The sequence below is a fragment of the Pleurodeles waltl genome, chromosome 3_1 (assembly GCF_031143425.1).
Source record: "Pleurodeles waltl isolate 20211129_DDA chromosome 3_1, aPleWal1.hap1.20221129, whole genome shotgun sequence".
Taxonomy (NCBI): Eukaryota; Metazoa; Chordata; class Amphibia; order Caudata; family Salamandridae; genus Pleurodeles; species Pleurodeles waltl.
The window spans coordinates 535,329,797-535,336,486 of record NC_090440.1 but is presented as its reverse complement, the minus strand read 5'-3'; positions in this window follow the sequence as shown (position 1 = coordinate 535,336,486).

Genomic DNA, 6,690 nt, shown 5'->3' with positions numbered 1-6,690 from the left:
AAAGTACTGCAAGCAATTATGGACACCAAAACCTCCCTGGAGAACAGGATTGATTCAGTATCGCAAGATCTAAATTTGCTACGAGTGGATCATCGTATCTTAGCGGAAAGGGTAAAATCAGCGGAGGCGGAGATAAAAGAAATTAATCCTTCGGTCTTGGCTAACCAAAAACAAATACAGTGGCTGGACGCAGAGGTAAAAATACTCTGGCGCCGCGCCGAAGAGGCAGAAGGCAGATCACGGAGAAACAATGTACGCTTTATAGGATTCCCTGAAAAACTAGCAAAACAGAGCACATAAATAATCCTGGAGCAATGGTTGATTAAGGAAGTGCTGAATGGGTCTCCGTCGAAATTCTTTTCGGTGGAAAGAGTACACAGGATACCGGGGAGGCCCCTGGCCCCGGGCCAGCCACCGAGACCTCTGATAGCGAGATTCTTAAATTATAGGGATCGCAATTGAATTCTGCAGCTATTCCGCAGCTAAGGCCCATTCAGACACGAAGACTCAGAAATCAATGCATACCCAGACTTCACGCAGGAAGTACAAAAACAGCGCAATTCATTTGTAAGGGTCAAACAACGCCTCCGTGAACACAACATCAAATATGCACTGTTATTCCCTGCAAAGCTAAGAGTCACATCGGATGAACGCGTTCATGTATTTACATCCCCTGAAGACGCCTGGACGTGGTTGCATGCCAAGGGCCTGGCGCGATCCCAATCCGGAACGGAAGACAGAGAGGAGTGGCTGACTGCTCCAATGCGGAAGCGTTCCAAGAGAAGGCCAAAAGGCCAGCCCACAGAGGAGCAGGCGGCGGAGGAAAGGGCAAAAGTATTGAGGACCACTCCGTTGCACACGCAGAATACTTTTGCGGCTCTAAGGGAGATCTCAGCGGACAGCCCGGACTCCGACGCGATCAGCTCGGCATCTGGACTCACGGATTCGCCTGCTGGGCCGAAACTCACTCCTCGAGCGGCGGACGAACTGTAAACGCGGACAGCCTCCCGCTCTCCTTCCCCCTCCCCCTCTGTTTTATTTTGTTTTTTCTTTCTTCTTCTCTTGCTTCGACCTCCTCTCCCCCCCTCCCCTTCCCCCCTCCCACTTCCCCATTCCTCCCCCCCCCAGCTGCGGGGGGGGGACAATCTGGTTGGGGAGCCCGTGACGACGCCACGCCTGTCCGGGTGCAGGTGAATGCTGCTGCGGGCCTCGTGCGGCCTTGACTGTATCATGGACGGTATTGTTAGGGTCTGGCGGCCGGTTGTGTGGGGTGGGGGGGGGGGGGTCGGGGGGTGCCCAGCAGTATAGGCAGCTAATGGCTGCGGAAGGGTGTGGGCCATGCACACGGGCCACATCTGGTCGCTAATATGGCAACCCCACGTGTGTTCGAATGGACACCAAGTTTGCTGTTTGTTAATGGGATTAGTAGTTCGTTGTTAGTTAACAGGTTTGCATTGAGTGTAAATAGTGGGTGTGTAGGGGGATCCACAGTTAAGTTGAACTCAATGGGTCAACACGGGAAATATTGCTAGCGCTGACACACAGGAGGACACAATTGATCAAGAAGGAGGGGGCCCGTGTAGATGCAGCTGGACTGAGGGGAAGGGAGGTAATTACACATAACGTGAAATGGCATTAAGTGCAAACCTCACTGCACACCAATATGATATAATCACGTGGAACGTAAGAGGGCTGGGGGCTCCAAGCAAAAGAAATAGGGTATATGATCGCCTTAAACGACAGGGCACACACAAAGCTATCGTGCAGGAGACACATTGTCTGGAAGCTGACCTATGCGAGCTGCGCGGACGATGGGGTGGTCAGTTGGTGGGCACTACGTTTTCGGCATATGCCAGGGGAGTGCTGATTTGGATAGCAGGGGGGGTTCCTTTTGTTATAACTCACCAGACGATCGATTAAGGTGGCAGATATGTGGCACTGGAGGGGGACCTAGACGGTAGACATTTGTCAATAGTAGGAGTTTACGCCCCTAACAGTGCTACAGCTGAATTCCTGAGTACACTTACCCCCGCTTTGTTGGTGAACCCCGAATCCCCAGCTATATGGGGAGGCGATTTTAACAGCATCCCAAACACAGAACTAGATAGGTCCAATAATGCCCCAAAAGCAAACCCAACAGAACAGCCAGAAGCCCCCTGCTCGGATGGGCGGCGGATATGAGTATATTTGATTTATGGCGCACGAAATACCCTCAACGAGAGAATATTCATTCTACTCAATACCCCATAAGGTACACACAAGAATAGATATTATGTGGGGGACCCGGGATATCTGCGCCCTGACAAACAAGGCAGAATACTTGGCTAAAACATTATCCGATCATTCTCCACTAAGAACAACGCTGAATTGGGGCAGGGGACGCTCGCATATCCCCACTTGGCGGATGCAGGGGGAGGCCCTACAGGATCAAGCGTTCAGCGAGGGATTAAACGCAGCGGTGAAACAGTACTGGGAAATAAACAAGGAATCAACCAATTCCAGAGCATTAGAATGGGAGGCACACAAGGTCGTAGTAAGAGGGTATTGCATTTCAACCTGCTGGGGAGTCAGGCGCACGCTGCACACAGAAATAAATAAATTAGAGAAGGAAATGGGAGACTTGGAAAAAGCGGTGGCAAACAAAGCGGCTACTTACTCAAAACTGAAAGAGGCACGAATGAAATATAATGAAGCAGACGATCGCCTCCGAAAACACGACCACAAATATTGCTTAATGTGACTACACGCAGAGGGAGACAGGTCTGGTAGGATGCTGGCGTGGCTCCTCTGCGAGAACCGGCAACATACCCCGATTGGGTCCATAAAAGGGCACGCAGGCAAAATGTTCACTACACAGGATGAAATAAATGGGGCCTTCAGGGAGTACTACACTAAGTTATACACCAAATGCACAACATGCACCCTCCTGCAACTGAGGTCCTTCCTGGAGGACTCTCCAATGGCACAAATGTTGTTAGCAGACAAGCAGCAATTAGATGCCCCACTCACAATGGAGGAAATTGATAGAGCAGTGCTGCAGATGCCCAGGAATAAAGCCCCAGGCACAGACGGACTCCCAATAGAATACCACTCCACATGCTCGACACACCTGAGAACACACCTGATGAAAGTGTTTGAGGAGGCATGGGTCAATAAAATCCTACCTTCTACACGGAGAGAGGCGATGGTGGTGTTTCTCCCCAAGGAAGGGCGAGACCCCACCGATGTTAAATCCTATAGACCTTTATCACTCCTGAACTTAGACTGTAAAGTTTTGGGCAAGATCCTCACTAACAGGCTCGCCCCTCTAATGCACACTGTGATACATGAAGACCAAAACGGTTTCATCCCAAAACACAACACCTTCTTAAATATCCGCAGGCTCCTAAGTGTACTGGGGGACACCCCTCCGGAGGCTTATGATGAGATGGTATTATCACTAGACATCAAGAAGGCATTCGACACTCTGGAGTGGGACTTCCTGTTTGCTACAATGCAGTGCATGGGGATAGGGCCTAATTTTATACAGTGGGTGCAAACACTGTACACCAAACCACAATCCAGGGTAAAGACGGGTGGGGTCATATCAGACAGTTTCCCAATCACAAGGGGCACAAGACAGGGTTGTCCATTGTCCCCCCTGTTGTTTGCTATAGCAAAGGAGCCGCTGGCCACTCGTATACGTGCTGCGCAGAGGAGATGGGGGTGGTCAGGAGCGGTCAGTATCACAGCATATTGCTGTACGCAGATGATGCGCTAATATATGTGCGAAAAGGGCCTGAGACAATTCCTCTAGTAATGTCACTGCTAACTAAGTACGGGGACCTATCGGGGTTGGTAGTGAACTGGGACAAATCATGTATATTTCCATTAACCAGATGGTCCCCGGCAAGACAAGAGAATGCCACGGCTGGCCGTTTGAAATGGTGCTTCGCCACATTCAAATATCTGGGGGTACATATATACCACAAAAAAGAGGACCTCAGAGACGGGAATCTAGGGAGGGCACTGACCTCCATGAAGGGGTCTCTAGGATTCTGGACCAAACTCCCACTGTCGCCCCTGGGCAGGGTGGCGGTGGCAAACATGTTGCTGCTACCTAGGTTACTATACTTCTTCGCAGCGTTGCCTATCTGGGTCCCCAGGAGTTTTTTCAAAGGTCTGAACACAGTATTACTGCAACTAATATGGGGAGGCGGCAGGACAAGGGTTGCACTCGCCGCCCTGCAGCGCCCGCTTGTTGCGGGCGGTCTGGGAGCCCCCAATTTCGAACTGTATTATGCAGCTGCACAACTATAGTGGATACTGAACTGGTTGCACAGGCCAACACAGGCGGAGTCCAAATGGCTTCTAGCGTGACTGAACGGGGAACCTCTGATTACATGGTTGATGAATAAGACACCAAAGGCGACCCCGGGAAACCCGCTCATGGAGGTAGCGCAATTATGCTGGCAAAGGTACATACAAAAGGGACATAAAACACTCCTAGACTCACCACTACTAGCACTAGAATTGATCCCAGGCTGCGCTAATGCGGTGGGCTCACACACACTTAAGATCTGGACCGAGGCCGGGATAATGTCGTTTGGGGACTGCTTCGAGGATGGGAAGCTGATGACATTTGTAGCCATTCAAGCCTTAACAGCAGTGAACCCCGGACAATTTCTGTCCTATTATGCAATAGTCCACCTGATCCAAAAGGCGTGGGCCACGGGGGACGCTGAACTTGAGAGCTCTCCCATTCTACACCACATGTTGCACTTTGACAACCAAACAAAAATAGTGACGAATCTGTACAAAATTCTGAACAAATCCTCTGAGCTCAATCTAGAGAGACCAAGGGACAGATGGAATGCAGTCCTCACTGACCCGATCTCGCAAGAGGAGTGGCAGGACGCCCTCAATCACATAAGGGGGGTGTCCAGAAACTCCAGGTTTCGGTACACACAATTCAACTACACGCATCAAACATACCTATCCCCAGCCAGGATACGCCACATGTTCCCTGGATCGATGCCGACCTGCCCGAGGTGTGGCGCCTCAGGAGCGAATTTTTACCACATGGTATGGGAATGCGCCCACATAAACAGGGAATGGGGTAGATTGACAGAGGAGGTAGCAGAAATAACAGGCCTGACACTCGCAACAGACCCCAAATCCTGCCTGTTAGGGCTGAGAGCCAGAGAAAAGAAACACCAACACTTACATAAGTTTGCAGATCTAGCATTCATGCTATACAAAAGACTGATCGCAATGAACTGGAAGGCACCCAGGGCCCCCGATCTGAAAACCTGCCGTTCCCACACACTGTGCTGGACCAGGACGGAAGCCCTGGTGCTGAGCAAACTTGCACGCGCGGGACAACATCACACGGGAGAGGAAATCTGGGAAACACTGATCACCCGACTAGTAGCCAAAAGCGATGAAAGGCCGCCATGACACAGATGGAGATGACGGGAGAGCATAGAATTGGCAGACACCCTCACAGTGCCAAGTCAAGCACCCATACCTGGAGCACACCATATGGATGAGCCGGAACCCTCCCCCCTCTTGGTAGTGACCAGCACAAGTAATACTAGGGGCTAGGGGAGGAACGCACACACACTCCAATAATATGCAAATAATGCGCACCACTGAGCCATACACATACCCCCCCCAAAATAAACACGGCCCTCCTCCTCTCTGTACAATTAACAAGTGATATCGGAGGGCAATGCTGCCCAGTTACCCCGAGTTAGCTCCACTGGTGCTAAAAAAACAAGCTTATCCAAGATACGTGGCAATCAACAGGATAGACTGTAGTAAAATGTCCCAAGTTTTGTAATGAGTAAGGTGGTGGGAGTTCAGTGTGTTTATGTTGTTGCATGAGAAATGTCTGTTCCACTGTTGTTTATCCTGTTGTGACTACCTCTCCTCTGAAGACGGAGGAGAGGTGGCAATATACTGTAACTGTGAAACACTAAGGGCCTCATTCTGAGGCCGGCGGGCGGCGGTAACCGCCATATGGCCGCTCTGCGGTCGAAAGACCGCGGAGGCCACTCTGGCTTTCCCGCTGGGCTGGCGGGCGGCCTTCTGGCGGTCGCCCGCCAGCCCAGCGGGAAACCCCTTCCCACGAGGAAGCCGGCTCCGAATGGAGCCTGCGGAGTGGGAAGGTGCGACGGGTGCAGTTGCACCCGTCACAAATTTCAGTGTCTGCTAAGCAGACACTGAAATTCTTTGTGGGGCCCTCTTACGGGGGCCCCTGCAGTGCCCATGCCATTGGCATGGGCACTGCAGGGGCCCCCAGGGGCCCCACGACACCCCATACAGCCATCCTGTTCCTGGCGGGCGAACCGCCAGGAACAGGATGGCGGTATGGGGTGTCGGAATCCCCATGGCCATGGAGGATTCCTGAGGGCAGCGGAAAACCGGCGGGAGACCGCCGGTTTTCCTGTTCTGACCGCGGCCAAACCGCCGCGGTCAGAATGCCCTGCGGGGCACCGCCAGCCTGTTGGCGGTGCTCCCGCCGACCCCGGCCCCGGCGATCCTTGACCGCCGGGGTCGGAATGACCCCCTATATGTGTAAACATTTAAAATCTAATAAACATATTTAAAAAAAAAAAAAAAACATGTCTGCCGATAGCTGCACTGCTAAGCTAGGCCATTAAAGCTACCATTCACAAAGAATCATAAATAATGCAAACATCTCAA